The 23,512-nt window shown below is 34.7% G+C and overlaps 1 long non-coding RNA gene across 1 annotated transcript in view; it reads right to left on the minus strand.

Moving 5' to 3' along the window:
* Positions 1-8,093: 8,093 nt before the first annotated feature.
* Positions 8,094-23,512, minus strand: part of LOC107974627 (uncharacterized) — a 207,789-nt gene continuing 192,370 nt past the window's right edge. Inside the window, exons 4-5 of the long non-coding RNA XR_001717493.4 lie at positions 15,312-15,363; positions 8,094-11,153 (exon numbers count right to left, since the gene is read on the minus strand). This is a non-coding gene — a long non-coding RNA (uncharacterized LOC107974627). The remainder of the gene's footprint in view (positions 11,154-15,311; positions 15,364-23,512) is intronic.

The following is a 23,512-nucleotide window of genomic DNA, read 5'->3' on the forward strand; positions in this document are numbered from 1 at the left end:
CTTGATTCATTTTTGATACTCTGTGTTTAAAATAAAATACTTGGTTTATTATAGAAACTCTACATTCCAATAAAACATACAGACAATATAACCATAGTGGCCAAAAACTCAGTGGTTGGAAAGTAACCTCAAATATATTTTAAAATGTGAAATAAAAAAGAATGCAAAGTATTCTATGGAAGGGTTTTTTTTTTTTTTTTTTTTGAGATGGAGTTTCGCTCTTGTTGCCCAGGCTGCAGTGCAATGGCACAATCCCGGCTCACCACAACCTCCACCACCTGGGTTCAAGTGATTCTCTTTCCTCAGCCTCCCAAGTAGCTGGGGTTACCAGCATGCACCACCATGCCCGGCTAATTTTGTATTTTTTTTTGTTGTTGTTAGAGACAGGGTTTCTCTATGTTGGTCAGGCTGGTCTCGAACACCCGCCCTCAGGTGATCTGCCCGCCTCAGCCTCCCAAAGTGCTGGGATTACGGGTGGAAGTGCTCTAATACTAACATTTGGACAAACTGTTTTAAAATTCTTCTTCCATACTGACAAGAATCGAAATGCAAATTATGAAATAAATACTATATAAAAGTAATTATGCTCAACATTATATTTTTGTGTTATTTTATAAGGTAATGTAATAATTAGGTACACAAAGAACAACTTTTGGTGTGAAATTGCATTTAGTTCTGAGTGCATATATCTATTTGTGGCTTTTTTCTATTTTTAATAATGAATAGAGTGCTGCTGCAATTCTGCAAACAAATGTATCTTTTTTTCCTTTTCTTGAGACAGAGTCTCATTCTATACGTAGGCTGGAGTGCAGTGGTGTGATCACAGTTCACTGGAGCCTCCACCTCCTAGGCTCAGGTGATCCTCTCACCTCACCCTCCTGAGCAGCTGGGACTTACAGATGTGCAGCACCACTTCTGGGTAAATTTTGTATGTTTGGTAGAGGCAGGGTCTTGCCATGTTTCCCAGCCTGGTCTCAAGCTCCTGGACTCAAGCAGTTCACCCGCCTTGGCCTTCCATAGGCCCAGCTTACTAATGTAATTTAAAAGACTTTACAGAATAGTGTAATGATTCAAATTGAATATTCTAAATTAGATTTATGCTGCTAACAAAATTTTTTTAAAATGTAGGGCATTTATTCATATTTTCTTCTCTAAATAAGTTTCCTTATGTTCTATATTTATATCAATGTCTCGATCTATATGTATTTATCTACAAATCTATTGACTTAGTTTTCATGTATGTTGTAGACTTTCATATTAACTATGGTAACACCATATAATGTTAAATCAGTACACTCATCTTTGAGGGACTCTCATATGCTCTTTCTCTTTATCTTTTTAATTTTGATATTTGACTGTTATATTTTCTTATGATGGTTTAGCTATAAACATAAAAAAACTAAATTATTAATAATAGTATACTCATTTATTGGAGGGCTGACACTTCAGTGACACAATTTGAAGTATAGAGAACAGTACCTTATTTGATTTCATTTTTTAAAGTGTTAAAAATATTTTAATTGTATTTAATTAGTTTGATATTTTTAATTCTGATGTTATATGCCATGTAACAGAGTATCAAGCGACAGGTTGTTAAGATATTTTTTCCCCTAGGACTGTAGTATGATCTCTCACTTTTTGAATGTATAAGCTTATGGGGACATATGTTACTTTATATTACTTCCCCCTGTGATTTACATTTTCTAATGGCAGCAAGTTAATATGAGAAAGCAAATTAAGTAAAAAAATATAGCATTGAAATAAACCTGTGTTATTACTGACAACTGGGTATTGGGATGATGCTCTCTGCCTTCTAATGCTGAATATTTCTCTTGATTATTAGTTTTCCTGTTTGCTTATTTGTTGTAACTTTTTCCTTACTGCTCAGGTCAAAGTTTAGGTATTAAGTTCATCATCTGAACTTTCGCTTGAAGACAGTTATATCTCCTGTGTAAAAGTGAGGTCTTAACTTGTACAGAGCACCACGTGTGATCCCATTTATTCATGCAGTTGGGGATCATCTAGCCCAGGCAGAACTGTGTCTTGTCTGTGCCTTGGCTTGCTTGAGGGCTGCTACCCAATCACAGCCCTCTCCTAGCAATCTAAAGGCGAGAAGAGGACACAAGTTTACAAAACAGTCTTTCAAAAAATAATGGGCTGTGGGGAGATTGATCCAATGTAGGCTTAGAACATCAGAATATTCCTTTCCCTAATACTGTGACCAAATTACATTCTAAACCTTGAGAAAGACTAATCCTAGCTTTACCTTCTGTAGGCTGAATGGGAGCAGGGTAGCACATTTTAGTTTCTAGAGATACCATCAAAACAGTGTCATATCAGAAATCAGCTGTGGCAGGCATGGTAACCTTTATTTAGTAATGAAAGGAGATAAGAGAGAAAGCATACAACCATGTCCTACTCCATTACATGATTAAATGTTTGAGAGTGGATTCTTTTCTTCTGATCACTTATCTGAGCAAGATATCTTCTAGGTATACTCATTGGGAACTGAGACAAGTTTTAATTCTATCAGATTAATGTGTTTGTGTGTGTGTGTGTGTGTGTGCGTGTATGTGGCAATTAAAACATCTATTCAAATGATGATCATAATTTTCCTCCAAAGGACTAATGAAGTGAAATATCGATTTTGAGGAGACTTATTAGGATAATAACATACAATGACATTCTGAAGACTAAGGCTATAATTTAATTTTTTTCTATAGTTTTACCACAAAAACAAGGGTGAGAAACCTACGAGGCATTAGGATGTTTGAGTATGTTGGAATTGGATCTTTGTTTTGATTGACATTGAACGACCAGACCCTTTCATTCAGTTCTGTGTGTCTGTTGTATTCTTATGTAAACTCATCATTTTTACTCTTTTTTTATTTTATTTTATTTTTATTTTTGAGACAGAGTCTCGCTCTATCGCCCAGGCTGGAGTGCAGTGGCGCGATCTCGGCTCACCGCAAGCTCCGCCTCCCGGGTTCACGCCATTCTCCTGCCTCAGCCTCCCGAGTACCTGGGACTATAGGCGCCCGCCACCACACCCAGCTAATTTTTTTTTGTATTTGTAGTAAAGACGGGGTTTCACCGTGTTAGCCAGGATGGTCTCGATCTCCTGACCTCATGATCCGCCCGCCTCGGCCTCCCAAAGTGCTGGGATTACAGGCATGAGCCACCGCGCCCGGCCCATTTTCACTCTTTAAGAGATTGTATAAAAGTTTTCTTCTGACCTTTCTTTTAGTTTACTAGTTCTCTTTAGTTGTTCTTCTCTACTTTTAAACTTACCTATTTCTTGAGTTCCTAATTTTTGTCATTACAGCAATCATTCCCAGAATTTCCATTTTATTCCCTATGGCATCACATCTTCCATTTAAATTATTCTTGTCATTTCATTTCTTGAAAGTATTAATTGCTTTTAAAGTCCTTCAGTGTCTGACCTGCCTGTTAGTCTGTTTTCAGTGTTTCTTCTCCCGTCTCATTTCTCAGCCCATCTACTTTTTTTTTGATGCCTGCTATTTTTTCCCCTGTGTTTTGGGCATTGTGATTTGATGCTCTGTATGATGTTTCTATTTTTCAGAGATCATTTATTTTTGCATTGGGTTGGCTATTATGTAGTGACAGATCCCCCTAATCCAAGCAAAGATTGAGCAGATCTGTGGGGGCTAATTTATGTTTAGTTCCCCTTTACTTCTAGTATATATCCCTTGTTATTCCTAAATAATACCCTGGAGTTTGTACGGCTCCTGAATTCCAAATTTGTCCCTTTATTCCTTGGAGCCAGCCAAAAGCCTCAGGTGAAAAATGATATTAAATACTGAGCTCGTCTCCCTGTATGCCTCTCCTTTCTCAGACTTTGGCCTTTCAAAACTTTTGTGACTTGCAGCCTTACCAATACTTTTAAATAGGTGTGTGTGTGTGTTCACGTGTGTCTTCATATGTGTGTATTCATGCATATGTACAAGGATATGTGTATGTTCTATCCACCTTCTCTTCTTCTCTTTGGGAAGTTTAGCTGAAATTAAAATAGTCTCCAATTTTGAGAAGACATTCCTTGTTAGGAAGTAAGTTGTGGTATAGCAGCGTGCCTGGAATTGTGCATAAACCTAAGAGAACTGGCAGGCAATTAGTCACACAGCTATGACAAGTTCTATGCACATGCATAGAAATGCATCACTAGGCAATTTTGTCATGTGAACATTATAAAGTGTACTTACACAAACCTAAATTGTATGACCTATTGCACACCTAAACTATATGTTGTAGCCTATTACTCCTATGCCACAAACTGGTACAGCATGTAACTGTACTAAATACTGTAGGCAACTGCAACACAATGATAAATAATTGTGTATTTAAACATATCTAAGTGTAGAAAAGGTACAGTAAAATTATAGTATAAAAGATAAAGAATGGTATACCTATATAAGGCATTTACCATGAATGGAGCTTGCACAACTGGAGATTGCTCTGTGTGAGTCAGTGAGAGAGAAGTGAGTGAATGAGAAGACCTAGGACGTCACCACACACTATTGTCGATTTTATAAACACTGAATATTCAGGCTACACTAAATTTATTAAAAACTTTTTTCTTTCTTCAATAATATATTTACCTCAGCTTATTGTAACATCTTTATTCTATGAACTTTTAAAATTTTTAACTTTTGGGCTTTTTGTAAGAAAATTTAGCTTAAAACACACACACATTGTGCAGTCATACAAGAATATTTATTTCTTTATATTCTGATTTTATAAGACTTTTTTCCATTTTTAAAATTTTTAATCTTTATTTTTATAATTTTGAGCTTTTTTTGTCTGTCTGTTTGTTTGTTTTTTTTAAAAACTAAGACATAAACAGATTTGCCTAGACCTACATAGGGTCAGGAGAATCTGTATCACTGTCTTCCATTTGTACATCTTGTCCTGCTGGAAGGTCTTCTAGGTCAATAACACGCATGGAGCTGCCATCTGCTATGACAACAATGCTTTCCCCTGGAATACCTCCTGAAGGACCTGCCTGAGGTTGTTTTATAGTTAACTTTTTTTCTTCTTTTTTTGTAGAGACGGAGTCTTGTTCTGTTGCCCAGGCTGGAGTGCAGTGGCGTGATCTCAGCTCATTGTAACCTCCGCCTCCCAGGTTCAAGCAATTCTCCTGCCTCAGCCTCCCAAGTAGCTGGGACTACAGGTGCACACCGCCCCGCCTGGCTAATTTCTTTCGTATTTTAGTAGAAACGGGATTTCACTGTGTTGCCCAGGCTGGTCTCGAACTCCTGAGCTCAGGCAATTTGCCCGTCTCAGCCTCCCAAAGTGCTAGGATTACATGCATGAGCCACCACGCCCTGTCTTTTTTTGTTGTTGTTGTTAAGTAGAAGGAACACACTCTAAAATACTGATAAAAAGTATAACGAAGTAAATACGTAAACCAGCAACATTGTCATTTATTATCATTTTCAAGTATTATTTACTGTGCGTAATTGTATGTGCTACACTTTTATATGAATGGAAGTGCAGTAGGTTTGTTTACATCAGCATTACCACAAGCCCATGAGTAATGAATGCTACAACATTATGACGTCACTAGGCGATAGGAAGTTTTCAGCTTCCTTAGAATTTACGGGACCACTCCCATTTTATATGCAGTCTGTTGTTGACTGAAACATAGCTATGCATCACACGGCTCTACATTTTACCTTTACTGTCCTCTACATTGTTTGCTTACCCAAGCCATGCTATTTTTTCATTTCATTATAGATGTGAGCAGAGACCGTGTTCTCCTTGTCATAGAGAATGGGGCATTATATTTACATATTTCAGAGATAATGTATGTGAGAGAGAAAATATACTGTTTTCTCATCCATCTTGTGATTTCACAAAATTACTTTGTGTAAGATTACGTTAAATTGGGCGACAACCCTATTAGGTGTAAAATTAAAATACATTTCTATTTTATGTCTGTGACTAGGAAAACATTTGTGAAGATTTTAAGTTAAAGTTTGTCATTGGACCTCTTGTTTTTCTACTGTTAAAGATTAGGACTCTGGACCAGGCGCTGTGTCTCATGCCTGTAATCCCAGCACTTTTTGGGAGGCTGAGGCAGGCGGATCACGAGGTCAGGAGACAGAGACCATCCTGGCTAACACGGTGAAACTCCGTCTCTATTAAAAATACAAAAAATTAGCCGGGTGTGGTGGCGGGTGCCTGTGTCCCAGCTACTCGGGAGGCTGAGGCAGGAGAATGGCGTGAACCTGGGAGAAGGAGCTTGCAGTGAGCCGAGATCGCGCCACTGCACTCCAGGCGGGGCGATACAGCGAGACTCTGTCTCAACAACAACAACAGAAAGATTAGGAGTGGTTAATTGGTCATAAATGAACATTGATTTACAAAAGGAAATAAACAGAGGAAGAAAGTAGAGAGCCTGATATTAGAAACAGCTTTGGCAGTGGGAGCAACAGCTGCAGTGAGGATTATTGGGTAATACACGACACAGGCAGCCTAAATTCCCAAGAGAGTTCTCACAACAGACTGTCTTTTGTTTCTGGAAGTGCCTGGAAATGCGCTGAGGGCAGGAGAAGAGAGAGGTAAACTATCCAGACACACAAGAGTGATGTTAGGTCTGAATCCCCGGCCATTTGTATTGCACAATTTCAGAAAATAAAAACCTCACAGGTGTGGGCATACCAGGACACCCTGTCTGCTAAGAGTAAATAACTGCTCCTTCTTACCCCAGGGTCTCCACAGTTGACCGTCCTGGAGGAGAAGAGGTTAACTGCTCTAAGATATGTGGCTGACCCTATCCTACAGGCTTGTCTGAAAACCTTTCCGGTGTATTGAGGACCTTATAAATCCCAAAGTATCCTTGGAACTTCTTTTGCAGTTTCCTGAATTGAGCAAGTTTGGATTTCTATGAGAATTGACATGCAATTACAAATGGATGAATTTATAAGGAAAATGCAAAGATAAAGAAGGAAAGCTACCTGCATAGTATATATTTATCTACACTGCATGTTAGTATAATCTGTGAATATTTCTGTATGTGACCCAATACTTACCATAAAATTAGAGAAGCAAATGAACAAATTAATGATTGTATTAATGCTAAAATATATAATTTTTCTATTTTGTCATTTAAACAATAAAACAGCTCATTCTGATTTATTTATCAATAATAAGTACCTGTGTGTATAGCTTATTATTACCAGTGGAGAGGTGGCTTATAATAAAATTATAACAATTTATAAAGCTATAGTTAACTATGTAGAAAAGAATGGTTTAAGCTCAATAAAAATCCAGTTTAATTACTGCCTCAGCATTGTAATAGTAAGCAACAAATGCACTCTAGTGGGTGCATATAGCAATTTAAAAAGCTATTCAATCTATATAAAACCAGGTTTTTCATTTGTCTTGTTTTAAATATTTACAAGTATTATTAAAACACATTAGAAACTTTATTCTTACAGCAATATCCTTGTATGGCTCTTCATTCATATTCATCCATACCTTATAGAATCAACAATTCTATTTTTCCTAAATCATTTCATAGGCAAAACAAACTGGCTTGTCTATTCAAACAAAACAAGGATAAACAAGAAAGGAAGAAGGGTAGAAGGAATATATTGCAACTGATACAGAAATGAGCTTAAGTTTTAAGCCTGGACTCTCTTTAAATTCATGGTCATTGTATTAGTTTGTTTTCACACTGCTGATAAAGACATACCTGAGACTAAGTAATTTATAAAGAAAAAGAGGTTTAATGGACTCACAGTTCCATGTGACTGGGAAGCCTCACAATCATAGCGGAGGCCAAAAGGCATGTCTTACATGGGGACAGGTAAGAGAGAATGAGAGCCAAGAGAAAAGGGAAACTCTTTATAAAACCATCAGATCTCGTGAGACTTATTCACTACCATGAAAACAGTATGGGGGGAACCCATAATTCAATTATCTCCCACTGGGTCCCTCCCACAACACTTGGGAATCATGTGAGCTACAATTCAAGATGAAATTTAGGTGGGGACACAGCCAAACCCTATCAGTCACTAACCTCAAGAGTACCCTTCATTCTACTTAGCAAATGTGCCTCTTTTTTTTTCACATTCCCATATTCTTTGGAAATTTCATACTTTGTCTTTTTCATAAACCTTCAGCATCTTTCCACAACATCCTCGCATTTAACTTTCTGTCATTTCCTCTTCTCCATGTAAAATGAAGTTCTTAGAAAATAGATTTCATAAACTCTCATCATCACAACTCTTGACTACTCCACATTTCCCAGCGCTTGCATCTACGTATTCTATCTGCCTGCCTAAAATTTCTTATAGACCTATGCTTTCCAATACAATAGCTGCTGTCCACATGCGGCTGTGGAGCATAGGAAGTGAATGAGGCTAGCTCAAAGTGAGATGTGCTGTCAGGTAAAAATCACATTAGATTCACAGAGAGTATAAAAATTAAATGTAAAATATCTCATTCAATTTGTTATATTAAGAAGCTATCCTTCAAAAATGAAGCAGAAATAAAATCTTTCCCACACAAATAGAAACCAAGGTAATTCATCACCACTAGATCAGCCCTACAAGAAATGCTTAAGGGAGTCCTACATCTGGCAGCAAAAGGACAATATCTATCTTCATAAAACACGGACAAATAGAAAACTCACTGGCACAGAAGAAACAAAAGAATAACATTTTGGATATATTGGGTTAAATCACATATTAGAGTGAATTCCACATGCTTCTTTTACCCTTTTTTTTTTTAGTGCGGCTGTTAGAAAATTTAAAATGACCTACGCTGTTCATATTATAATTCTATTAGGCAACATTTCTGTTAGAACTCTCCAAACTTCTATCTTAAGCCAATCTCTCCAATTTCGTAGATTTTTTAAAAGCAGACTTTAGTTAGGAACATTGTTCTAGCACGTTTCCTATCTCCTACATTGCCAGTTTGTTTTCTCTCCCACATCTTTTCCGATTGTATGTAGATATGATGTTATTCTCCAGGTTTTAAAAAGACATTCACGTAATTCTTCTTCCCAATGAGTATCCCATTTCTCCAGTTTCCTTTTTAGTAAAACTTTTCAAGAGTGTCCCAAATTCTTAGTGTTTGCATTCTCCTTTTCTCATTCTTTCTTAAACTTACCTTTATTTGGCTTTTGCCCTCTCCTTGTCATCCTCTGCTTCTCAACAACAAAAAACCTCAATGACAACAAGCTGTTTTTCTTATGGTCACTATTGACTCTCATATGGTGTAAATTTAGTGGTCAATTTTAGGCAGTCATCTTTCTGGACCTACCATCAGTTTTGGCAGAGGTATCTCTCCTTCTTGACATCGTTCCTTATTGAGCTTCCAAAACACCACATACTCTTGGCTTCCCTTCAACGTTCTGCTGTTACTCCTTCTCAGTCTCTGTTTCTGGAATATTCTTTTCCCCCTGAGCACTTATGTTTTACATATTCTCTTTTAGTCTTTTCTTTATGCATATTTCTTGGTGATCTCATAAAACCCCAAGAATTCTCAACTTCTATCTTCTGCCAGACCTCTGCAAGAACTCCAGACTAATATATACAAATGCCTGTTAAATATCTCTTTTTATGTTTCTAATTTGCCAATCAAACTTAGCCCTTCTAAAACTGATATTCTGACCTCCCTGACTCCAAAACTGCTCCAGTGGCAGTTTCTTCGTCATCTCAGCTGATAAAAACTCTTTTCCTATTGCTGAGACTAAAAATCTCTGTGGAGTCAATTTTAAGCCTCTGGGTCTCCTCTTACTGATCATATTCTACTGGGCACCAAAACTTGTCTTTCATTTCAAAACACAATACAAATTCCAGCCATTTCCCACCACCACCATTTCTACCACTGGGAATGTACCTCACTGGCCCCAATTCTTACACAGCTCTTTAACTGTGCTCTCCGGTTCTACGCTTGCTCACTGTATCGTGTTCGTAGCATAGAAAGTGGAGTGATCCTTTTAGGACACAAATTAGATCATGCCTAACTTCTACTTAAAGCCCTGCAATGGTTCTCCATCACACCATAATAAAAGAAATTACTAGAATTAGAATGCAGAGCATTTCAAACTATCTTTAATCCAATGATATAGTTCTTATAAATTAAAAGTCAAATTACAAATGTAATATTTAAGTGTGTCCTCAAGAAACTTAAATATAAATATTGCAATAATTTCTGTTAAATTTAGTTTTAATTCTCTTTAGTAATGTAAAATTCTAGTAATTCCTTATATATATATTTCTTTCTTCTGGATCAAATATTCTTGTACAAATTTTAATTTTTAAGTAGAAAAAAATATTTGGAGTTATGACTTACCTTCCCACACGAAACTTTTAGGTGGTTATGATGATACAAAATTTACCAGGTCTTCTACCTGTGCATTGCTTTTCTTTTTCTTTGGATAAGAAAAAATAATGCTCACTCTATCTTACTGGCTCATCTATCTAGAATATATGTACACAAACACACAGACACTTGTATTTTCTTCCAGAAACCAAATTCTAGAAATTTTTGAAACTATAATTTTCTTCTTCACGCACTTTTTTTTTTTTTTTTTGCCATAAACACGTGGATAAGTTGTGGACATTAGTAACAAATCAGGTATGTCATGGCATTATGAAGTTTAAAAGTATCTGTATGAAATAAACTCTGTACCTCATTGACTCAATTCAGATATTTCCTCGTTAATTAACTGAAAAGCTCTACCCAAATCGTACAGCCATAAAGCCTCTCTTTTCATCTTTCATCATCATGAAATACTAAATTTCCTTCTCTACTACCAGAAATCCAGTGTTTATTAGCAATAAAGCTAAGACTCAGAAGCTAAGGTATTTTTCCAGCAAATCTTAGGGACTCTTTCTCTAGTATTCCAGATGCACATTACAAACAGTAGGAAAGGTAGGAAGTCTTTCTAAAAAAATTTCCATGTGGGATCTTGAAGACAGAATTATTTACTGCCCAGGCTTTAGTTCATTGTTTCATCATTCTTTTTTTGAATAACATTTCATACCTTATGCTTTTTCTTGTTTTATTTTTGTTATGTGCTCAGAATGGCAAACCTGAGGTCAGAAGCAGTCTATAGCTTGACAGAGGTTGTTTTGGTCAGAAGCAGGCTCCAGTGTGACAGTGGGTGTCTCTGGTAGCTGAAAGACAAGATATTAATTAATAGCTGACAAGGTTTGCAGGCAGTTGGGAAACCCTCCTGATGAAGAGCTTCTTGTTCTGCTTCAAGCAGCCACCATGTACATGGCCAATCTTGTGTGTGGAAAAGGCTCTCAAGACTGTTAGTCACCATGTGCCCACTACATAACAGGAAGAGAGAGCTTGATTGTAAGCAGTGTTAGGATGCTAGACTAAAAGCCAGTCTGCTAGATTTCCATACGTGCGCTTAGTCAAGTTCCAGCCCTTTCTAGAAGATTGGCGGCTAAGATTACTGCCTTACCATTGTGGAACAGTCTCAGGCTAGGAACAGCAAGGATAAGTCCTCAGATGTTATGGGACCATTTTCCTAATTCAATTGGCATGCCCTAAGGAATTCCATAACATAAAAACAACCTATCTCAAAGAAGTTCAAAGCTTTGAGAATTTGGACCCACCAACATGTAATGTTATTGAAAAAATTTTAAATATTAGAAGCAATAAAGTTTTCACATATGAGATCATCTAAAATCTCAGTAAAACCAGGCTGTTTCCTTACTCTTGAACACCTTACCCACTGTTCTAAGATTTTAATTAGTAACAATATCGTTGGTTATTCTAATGACATTTATAAATGGTTAAAATAAACTAATATCAGTCATGAATACTTAAAACAGAACAAAACAGACAACACTGTCAAGTTTTATAAAATATTAATTACCTGCAAAGCTGTTATTAATGCTACTAGTGTCAAACAAATACAATTTGGAGGAAAAAAGTAATACAAGTGACTTTATTACCAGAATCGTAACTGCTTCCTTAAAAAAGAAACATTATAGTCTATGTTCAGGCTCTTGAAATAAATACACCAAAAGTCATAGATATATTGTTATTTTATGGATATTAATTTTAATGTAAATGATATTATAAATTTATTTCCTATTACACACAGCTGATGAGTAACTTTATTGGTTATTTAAAATACAAGTTGTCTCATTTATTTACACAGCAGCTAGAAGTTTTACTATTTAAACTCCCAGCTTAATTTTTAGGTATGGTTGCAGTCATAAAAATAAGTAAATTTTATACATACCATACACAAGATTAGGTTTACATTTTCTGTTTGCACAGTTACCTAAGCCTTTTTATTTTTAGAATGTGTCACGACTACATCAAGGAGATGCTTCCAGATCAAAAACCCTGAAAATAAAAACTTTGCCTTTTCTGGTTTAATGTAAGAGCCAGGTATTAACTTTAGATGTAAACAATCCACCACTGAAAGTTACTTAAGTACACTAGCCAGACAACAACATCACCATCTCGGTGATAAGTTGATATCACCAATGAAAATTCGGCTGTTATAATTCTCAACACAACATTATCAGATAAAGCTACACAAAATCTGAGCTGGATACAAATCCCTCCCTTCTTGAGAAGCTGAGATTTGAAACTTGTTTTCATGACTACATCACAGATAATTGACTAATTGCATTCTACAGTCAAAACATGCTGACTTGAAAGTATACTAACAAAAAAAGTTCAACAAGTTTTCCAAGCTAACATAGATTTCAAAATTGATTTAACTCTTTTGTTGATTGATCGCATTTTATTTTGTTAATATATTTGTCTTCCAATGGTATATTTTTAAAGCTAAATTAGTACTTTTGGTAATATTAAAAACCTAAGCCCAAACTACATTTAACGAGAAGATACTTTTAATTTCAAATGTTACAATGCGTTTCTACTTACAATAGTTTATTTAAATTGCATCTTTAGACAACTGGTGTTATCAATAGTATCTCTCTACTTTTGCTCTAAGGTATTGGTTCCAATGGAGAGGAACAGTATAAAATAATCATTCATATTCTGACTTGGATCAAGAATAGTTTTTGTCTTTAATGTCATCAAATAGAAACTTTATTACCTTTCCTTTTCTTATTAAATAGTTCTTTAAAAGAAATTTCCACCGACTAGTTAAACATATTTATATTTATGTACTGGTTAATTACTGCTTATCTGAAATGCATAGATCAAAAGTGTTTCTGATTTCAGATTTTTTTTAATTTTTGGAATACTTGCAATATGCATAATGAGATATGTTGGAAATGGAACTAAAGATGAAACAAAATTCATGCATGCTTCATATACACCTCATACCCATAGACTGAAGGAAATTTTGTGCAATATTATACATTATAGAGTGTACTTACACAAACCTAGATAGTATAGCCTACTACAAACCCAGGCTATGTGACGTAATCTATTGCCCCTACACTACAGACCTGTATAATATGTTACTGTACTGAATAGTGTAGGCAGTTGTAACATAATGGTATTTATGTATCTAAACATTTAAACATATAAAAAAGATACAGTAAAAATAAGATACTATAATGTGGGAACACTGTCATATATGAAGCCTGTCATTAACTAAAGCACTATGTGGTATGTGTATTCCTTTATGATTTGTATTTTCCCACTAACAAGTATTAGGTTTTCAACATCGCTTTTAGTTCTTTGAAATGTCAGCTAAATTTATCTAGGTGTCATTTTATTTTATTTTGTTATTTTTATATGTCCCTTTAGGGATTTATTGTACTTTCAAAATATATAGTTTCTAAACTGTCTAGCTCTAGAAAATTCTCGGGTATTTTTAAGTTTAACCTCTTAAACTCGCTTCCATTTTTTCCATTCCTTCTACTGTCAGTAATGTTTTCTGAATAACTAACTGGTGTTTTTTTTTTTTTTTTTTTAGTAATTTTCTTTTCAGCTTTTAAAATATACTTTGTCTCATCCATGAATTGAAAAATTTTAGGTTTTATAATTTACCCTTCTATACTTTTATAAAGTTTCATTTATTCAAATATGTTTATTAGTGTTTATAGTATCTACTTCCGTACTTATACTTTCAGTTTCATCTTATTTTCTTAATGTTCTTACAGAGATTTATTTATTTTATATTACATAATAAATAATATCAATAAGTCTTTATTTTTCTAATTGTTCTGCTTACTTTTGTTTGGATTTTTGTTAATGGGCTTTATTATTTCATGTGTCTTGTACTTTTATGTTTTGGGTATGTTCATTTGAGATTCATGTTTAAAATTATTTGGGGAATATAGATATGAGGCATTTTCTTTGAAATGGAGACAAAAAGAAAAGTCCTATTTTCTTCTGTAGTATACAAAACAAATCTCAGTAAGTGCATTTTTAGTTTTTGTTTGTTTGTCTTAAATTCTGTGGTTAGTGAATCATCTGGGTCCAAACCTATATAAAAGTTAGTTCATGGCCACCGATACTCAGAGGAGACCCCCTCCTCTGTCTAGTACCAAGACCAGGTCAGATGAAATCTCTTTTTATTTAAGTGTCTACCGGCGAGTTTGTGTTGGGGGTATAAATGGGGGTGTTTGAGTGTTTATAGTTCACCCATACTGTGCGCTGAGTCTCTTCATGAAGACTTTGATCTGACATCCCTGATTGAGGTTCTTTAACATTTTTGACGTGGTTACAGAGAACAACCTTGGCAAATTCCTCCAAGTCAATAGTCAACTTTATCTTGCTTTTTCTTGATTTACATGCCTCACTGTTGCTTATTTACTTACTTATTATAGTTCTACCTTTGATTATTATCCATAATTTGTTGGACACTCCACCATTCCTTAATGAGATTTTGAATTATGTAAATATATGTATTTTTTTCTAAATTTTTGGTTATTTTTCTTTTTTAATTAAAGCCAATAATTTGTCCATATATGTAAATAAACTCATGAATCATATAATGTATCATGTCTTTATACCCCAGAGTTTGCTATGATAGTGCATTATACAGTTCATCCCATCTTGTTTATTTCAGAGCTTTTTTCAACAAACCTGTTGCTTATTACAAATAAATTAGCAATGTGGCCTGGCCAATTTCCTTTTATAATAATTTTCATAGAAATATAATAGATTTCTTCATTATTAGGATTTCCAAATTTTTAAGTTAAGGAATAGCTATAACTATAATTTCAAACATATGTAATCTTAATCAAAATATATTGTATAAAAATGTGAAAACCAGACTTTCACCACTATGTAATACATCCATATGACAAAACTGCACTGGTACCCCCTAAATGTATATACGTATAGAATAGAAAAGAAAAACAACCTAAATTCCTTACCTTGAGCCTTATTATAATATTGCAACACAGGAACAACTCAAAGGTGGGAATTCTGTGGAGGGAAGAAATATAAAGGTTGTATAAAATAGGCTGAGGAATACAGTCAATTTTAAATTTTGTTCTAAGAATCATTCACTGTTTGAATTCTTGGAAGCTGTGGAAAAACTTGGGTTACCATAGACATGAAGCAGATTGTAGTGGGAAGCAAAGACTGTAGTCACAGTTTGGCAACTGTTGCCCAGGCAATTTGGGTTTAGCCAGACGGGTGGTGTTATGGACTGAACTGTGTCCCCCCCAAATTATCATATCAAAGCTCTAAAACCAAATATATTTGGAGATAAAGTCTTTAAGGAGATAAATAAAGCAAAATCAGGTCATAGGGGTGGGACCGGAATCCACTAGAACTGGAGTCCTTATAAAGAGAAGAGGACACAAAAGCAATTTCTCCATGCCCAGAGAAAAGGCCACATGAGGATGCAGCAAGAAAGTAAGACAGGAAAGAAGTCCCCATCAGAAGTCATCCAGGTTGACGCCTGGATGCTGGACTTTTAGCCTCCAGAACTGGGAGAAAATACATTTTTGTTGTTTAAGACATTAGTTTGTGGTATTTTGTCATGGCAGCATGAGAAGACTAACATAGGGAAAGAAGGATGATCATGAGCTAAAGTCCTACTAGGATTAGTAAAAACTAGTCTTTCATCCATCTTTCATAATGATATGTATGGTTCTAACGATGTTCTGCAATAACATATACTTTCTTGAATTATAGGCAACAATGAGTATGTCCAAGCTGGATGTGGGGATGGAAATGCAAATTAACGTCTTTGAGACTTGGAACAGCAATCTCTGTCTCCTGTCCATGCTATCTGGAACATTGTCATGGTAACTAATGAATGTACCCTCTTTTGGTGGACAATTGACCTGTTTGCCTTTTGGAAGTACTTGTTAGGAGAAGAGAGCAATTTGAAATATGAGAAGGGAACACAAATGAATGAAAAGTTTCTGTTGAGGAGATAAAACTTGACTAATTATACTTTAAAAATATAATTTAGTAGAGTTGAAATATCATTATTCTAAACCAATTTATAGTAAGTATGTTTTCAAATTATAGGATAAAGTATTTCAAAGGCAAAATTTTAACATTACTTTAAGTACTCTAAGCACCTGTGAGATTAAAGAGTTCTGTAGACCATGATTTAAAAGATCAAATCTACAGATAATTATGTCAACTCTAATTAGTAAATTTAGAAATACAGGGGTGTGAATAGTCTTTCTTATTTTGTTCTATGAATTACCAGAAATCTCTGTCTCCTTTATGATAAACCTGAATGGAATTAATTTCAAAGTGGATGTATGTGTTTAATTTACTAAACAAGATAAATTAAATAACAGGCTTTTTCAAGGAGATTGGATACCTCAGATTTGATAAAAATCAGAAATTTAAAAAGGAAAGCAGCAATGAAATACTCATAAAATTCAACAGTGGAAGATATTGAACATTATTCTCAAAGTATTATATTCCTTTACCCACGTTCTTTCAATTTAAGTTTTTACTTTAATCTCTTTTGCCTTTTGTTTTTAAAGTGATGCTTTTATTTATCTACTTATGCTATGAAATTGTCTACATGGATATTTTTGTGTTCAGAATTTTAAAATAATGCATTTATTCAAATTTGTCTAACTCTATTTTTTGATCCAAGTCTTATTTACTTCAAAGGAAATTCACCTTTTAAAGAACATCACTTTGAAAACTCTTTAAATGCTTTCCCTTGTTTGGGGGTTGTGGAAGGTGAATATGAGTACTGCATTTTCCTCTCCCTCTAAGCTTAACCTTGGTAAGCCTTGACTCAGTACCAGATAAATTAACTCCATATAAAACACCACCTAGTACTATATTTCTAAAATTTAATAAAGGCTTCTACTTGAGACATTATTTTATTTTTAGAAAATTTGGATTGAGTGTTTTTGAGGCTGAATATATATATATTTTAACAGCACTTCATAGATTCACTATAGTCACTCCTTCTTATGGATGGGACTGAGAAGATAATGTATCTTCCAGAACCGGAAAAGGTAACGTGGGCACCAGGAGTACATACCTTCTATATTACACTGATGATACAATATGGAAATCCAGTGTTGTCACAACAATCTACATTTTGAGTATTTAAGCAATATATTGGTTTGCACTCCAGCTGCTTTAGATTTTGACATGTCTTAGCTGGCATCGTGTGTGTGTGTGTGTGTGTGTGTGTGTATGTGAGCATGTGTATGAAAATGTCGATTATATAAAACATATCTTTGGGGTTGTGTATTTTGGTTGTTGTGTTGTTTTAATTCCATTCATTTTGGTCACGTGTGCATAACTGTATCTATTTGATGGTGGGGTTATTTGAAAATGTTCCTTAGGAGGATGTAGGATGTGATATATAATCTTCATTACTCGTTAAATATCCATGGCCTTGAATCTCCAGTAAGTTCATCTGCCTTTTATACCTTTGCTTTCTTCTTGTAATATGTGAACCAACTGCAATACCTCCTCCTGCTTGATTCTCGGAAATAAGCTATTCTTTTGCAAAGCATTTAGCCTCTTTTAAAAAGCATTAAAACACAGCTTCCTGATAACTCTATTGCTGCCTTTCTCATCTTGATTATGGATCATTTTGATGTGATGTTAGTATGTTACAAAAGAGAAGATTGTTTTCTTTACCATAAGGTACTAATTGCTAGAAGACACTTTACAAGTGATAGGTAGCTATGTGGTGGAGGAGGCAGTTGCTTTCAAAGGACCTGTGCATCATACATTTTAGAACTTGGCACTTGAGTATTATTTTCTAGATTAAAAAATTACACATTTGATGATGATGCTCTTTCACAAGTACCGACATCTTTTAAGAAAAGACAAATTATAAGACAAGTCTGCAGCAGCAAATGAGTCAAATGAAGCTAACCTAATTAGCACTAATAGGACAGTAAATTTTATTATACTATTTATTGACTCCTTGCATTTACTAAAAATGATAACCAGGCTTCAGCCATGCTATACAGCATCGAGTCTGTAGTACATCTCTAAATCTGTACTGCAATAAAGCAGACTATCAGCATTATTTGGTGAAATAACATATTACCCCTAGATTAGTCAGCCACTGTGGTACAGAAAAGAGAAAAAAAGCTTCAGGTAATTAAAGAAATCGTAAGTACTTGACATTTTACATCAAAGTTCTTTTGTCACAATTGAGATGTTCCTACAAAATGTAATATATATTTTATCAAATTTTACTTTAAAATGAATTTTTATTAGTTTTATGAGATTAACATGTGAAAAAGCATTTTATCAAAATTTCATGGGTTCTGATTGAGAGATTACACTTATACAGCCCTCACGGTTTTAAACCTTTTGAAGAAAATTAACCAAAATCTTGGTTAATATTTTTCACTGTTATTAAACTGATTTGCTTGGGCCGTATGTGTGTGTATCTGTGTGTATAAAACTTTGTTAGCAATAATAGAAATATGATAGATGTAATTAAATAGAATATTAAAATCTATATATTTGTGATTCTGGAAAGAGAGTAGATCCTCTCTGTCTGATTCAAAAACCAATTATCATACTCAATTAAAATGTTTGTCCACTTGCAGATTGATTTAGAAAGAGAGGGACCAAGAGGCATAGTGAAAGGGAGAGAAAAAAGAAAAGAGAGAAAAGAAGGGAAAGTAGAAGAATAAGAAGGAGAGAGGGCAAGAGAAGAGGTCCCTTTTTCTTGCTAGGAGTGTTTGCTGGGAACCAGGACTGGGGAAGCTATACTTGCTCACTTCCACCACTCGTCCTGTCACTGCTTTCTTTGTGACCTTGATTTAGGAACTTAATTTTATGCATCTCATGTGTAGAACAGAAATGTTAACAATTACTTAATATTTGATCACTGTGATATTTTATTATGCTAAGATAGTAAATGCTACTTAAAGGTCATCATTATTAGGGGCATTATTCTCTATCATGTTGCTGTTGGGAGGATTTGGTGAGTTAACATGTATCAAATGCTAAATGTCTCAGTCAGTTCAAGCTGCTATAACAAACATACCTTAGACTGGCTGCCTTGAACAACATTTACTTCTCATAGTTCTGGAGGGAGTAGCAGATCTGGTGTCTGAAGGGAGTATAAGCTTCTTGACTTATAGATGGCCATCTTCTGGTGGTGTCAGGTGGCAGAGAACAGAGACAGAGAGGCAAATCTCTCCAGTCTCTTCTTAGAAAAGCACTTAACTCATTCATGAGGGCTCTGCCCTAATGACTTAATCTCCTCCCAAAGTCCCCATGTCCAAATAGCAACCCCTTGGGAATTCCAAGATGTTGACTGAATGCTGATAAGCTAATGTGTTTGCAACATTTTTCTATAACACAACTCTCTGCTGTTATTTTGTAATTTTGTAATTAAAATAGGAAAAACACTTTTTAATTTAATATTTTAAAAATTCATTTGGAAGAGAAAACATATTTCATTAGTTGCTGCCATATAAATTTCTGATTCAGTAAAGAAGAGCAAATTGTACACACCGCATATGACATACTAGCTATGTAATAGTTTCCCAACTGTGACACGAAAATATTAGGTGCATATGCTTTTAAAAAAATTGGATTCATAGAATTTCCCTCCTCAAACATCAATACACACTTTAAAAAAGTTGTCAGTGGAAATAAATCACAACCATAGAAGACCAGAATGCTTCAACTATATCCATTTTAATTATGCCAGTATTCGTGGGAGAAAACAAATCTTTCCCTCAGCAATGTTATTTTACTTCAGCAGTGACAAAAATTTTGTCATAGAAGAAAGACAGTACTACTTTTCCTTTTATATGCTAAACAATAGCTCTGACACATTTTTTGAAAGTTGGTGGTGTTGCCAGTCTCAGAATTTATATGATTCATTTAGGTTCTGATTAAAATACATACAAAGAAATAAAGAATACAATAAGACTGACATTTATACTTAGTGACAAATTTATATGGAAGTAAAATCTATTGTAAGGAAGATAAAGAGTGACCTTCTCTGGGGAAACAAACAACACTTACTTCCAGCTTCATTCTTTTGTTATTAGGTGCCAAGCAGCATATGTAATAAAATTGTTTTAAGAATTATTTGGAGGCCTAGGACAACATTAACTTCTTTCAGAGGAGATTTGCATTTACTTCTGCCAGGCACCTCTCAGAGACCCTAGCAGTCTGTGGTCTCCTACCCCAATTTCAGAGACTGAGATTGGAGGTTGGAAGTAGGGTTGCTTCACCCTTATTTCTGAGGTACAGCTTTTCAGGGCTCCTTGCTAAATTCAGGCAGTTTAGCAGAGCCCCAAACTCGTTGGCTGTGAATTTCAACTTTTATCCTTCTCTTCTCACAAAACCCTCAAACATCCTGCTCATATTCATAGAGTGTCAGACACCTCTTTCAGAATTGAAAAGACGAATCCTCTTTGAATTTCCGTCTCCTACCAAGACTGTGGCCTCATAAGCTTCAGAGCCTTGTAAGGCCCCAGTCCGGTTTATGCTTTGTCTATGGTTCTTAGTAGGAGGGTTGCTCTGGATTTTCTAGTTCACTTTAAGGGGACAAATATTCCATATTTTCTATAATTTTAAATAATTTTCCATTCCTAAGGCTGAATAAATTCCTTCTGAAATTTTGAATCTGTGAGTGAAGGTCTGGCAAGTCAAGGTTACCCACATCAAATCAGCAAAGAAAACCAAACTTTTGTGCTTTTAAAATTCATTATACTTGCTTGATAAGCATTCTGATTCTAATAACAATAACTGGAATAACATTAGACAATGAAAAATAATCACCAGGCAAGATCATTTCATGACAAGAAAAGTATTAACTTGGGAGAAAATAGTAATTTGGGAGAAAATATTCATTCATGTGTTCATTGACTCAGTAAATTTCTATGAGTGCCTTGCGTATGGATACATACAGCACTGAGCTGGGTACTGGGGGTTTATGTGATGACGATACGGATATGGGCCCTTCCCTCCTTAGAAGGCTTGGAATCCAGTGTGTGCTGAAATGTGTTTCATGTTCATGAGCAGTGAAGAGTCATCAGTGATTAGGTTTCTATGTTTAAAGTAAAGTAGGCCTTAGAAATCATGTAGTCATTCTGAGCAAACTATCGCAAGGACAGAAAACCAAATACTGCATGTTCTCACTCATAGGTGGGCACTGAACTATGAGAACGCTTGGACACAGGGAGGGGAACATCACACACCGGGGCCTGTCATGAGGTGGAGGGATGGGGGAGGGATAGCATTAAGAGAAATACCTAATGTAAATGATGAATTAATGTGTGCAACACACCAACATGGCACATGTGTACATATGTAACAAACCTGCACGTTGTGCACATGTATCTTAGAAATTAAAGTATAATAAAAAAAAGAAATAATGTTGTCAAATTTTCTTTTCTTATTGAAAAGTGAAAACTTGCCAATTAAGCTCCACTGAATTTCCTAAGGCCTCAAAGGTAAGTTAGTGGATGAACGTAGAGTAAAACTCTTCCAACTCTCAGAAGAGTTCTTTTTGTGGTAATAAAATGGCCTCTTTCATCCTCTGGGTGCTTTGAATAATCTTCACAAATACATTTTAGACATTGGAAATAATGATACAGGCTCGGAATTCATAGACCTAATGACTGAAAGGCCATTTTTGTTTATGTAATTTCAAAAATTAATTATAATTTTAAAATAAAATATTTAGACTAAGTTGGTCCACTATGTCAATCTACTATACTCATATATGATTGAACTTGAAATGGCTGGCATCAAACATGAATGAGAACTTGAAACATTGTAAGTTAAATATTACCTAAAAATCTGTTATAGTTTTTAATCAAAAGTTTATTTACTAGAAAACTCAGTTCTGCTAGCACTTTTACATTATTCTCATTGTTTTACTGATTATAATACAATCATAGTTTTATATCTGTTTTCATAACAAATTAGAGATTTATGGCACTTAAAGTAAATAAAATATTAACACATATATAGCATGCAATTAAAATGTCGTGTGTGTTTCACATTAGGTGCAATCTATGACTTTTCTTCTTCAACATTTCTTTGCTACATGACTAAGTTCTATTATCATAGTTCAAGCTAAATTCTAATTTTTTCCTTTTAAATAAAGTAAAAATTTTGAACTTTTCATTACAAATGATCATTTTATAATATTTAAAGGAAATAAAACAGAGGTAATTTGCCTACAATACCAAAGGCCATTTTTTATTTTAACATTTGCAGAAGGTTGATATGCCAAATTGCACTTGACCCAAAGTTTGCTATTTTTAACAGTAAAAAAATTTCTAGTATTTTTACAGAAATTAATAATGCAACAGGGAGGAAAAAGTGAAGTCTTAGAATGCCTAGAAACTATATGCCAAATATTTGGAACAATAAGTACTCTAACTCCAGCAGCAGAATTATCTTCCTGGTACATATTTAAGTGAGGAGTTGTAATGATGTGTACATTTCATTTCTTAATGTACATTCACAGTTTGCTAAACATTCAGTTTGCTAAAATATGGAAAAATAACAAACCATTCTCATTTCTAACAAGAGAACGTAGAAGTTGCAATTTTTGTCCTGCATGCATATTCCAAGCAGCACATTAAAAAAAGGTAAGGGTCCAAAATTCACTGGCTTTTACACTAGGGTGATAGCTGCTAAGGGCATTTTAAATAGTGAGAAAGATAAATGGTCTTTGAATTATAATCCCTAGTGAAATCTGAAATAAGAAAATACAGTTTCTATTATAATAAATAAAATAGAAAACATGGTCTATGCTTCCCAGAACGCCATATTGAAAGGACAAAATGAAATAATTAGAAACTAGGACTTTAGCTCAAAATACAAAATTAATGTCGGTAGCTATCACAAACTATTTATTCTTTTCCTTTGATGTATCAATAAGTAATTCATTCTTTGCTCACCTGCTTATGACCTTCACTTAGCTTGGAAAAAAAATGTGTTTTTCTTCTAGTGACTTTATTGTGAGAAAAATAAAGGAAAATATTACAATGTTATTATGCTTGATGAAAAAAATTGAACTATGCATTATTAAGAATTATCATTTTGCAAATCTGTCATAAGCCACATGGGATTTCTAGCATCTTCATCTTTATCTGTTTGCTCTGTTTTGGCATATCCAGAAACCTGTGAG

This window comes from Pan troglodytes, chromosome 4, assembly GCF_028858775.2.
Source record: "Pan troglodytes isolate AG18354 chromosome 4, NHGRI_mPanTro3-v2.0_pri, whole genome shotgun sequence".
NCBI lineage: Eukaryota > Metazoa > Chordata > Mammalia > Primates > Hominidae > Pan > Pan troglodytes.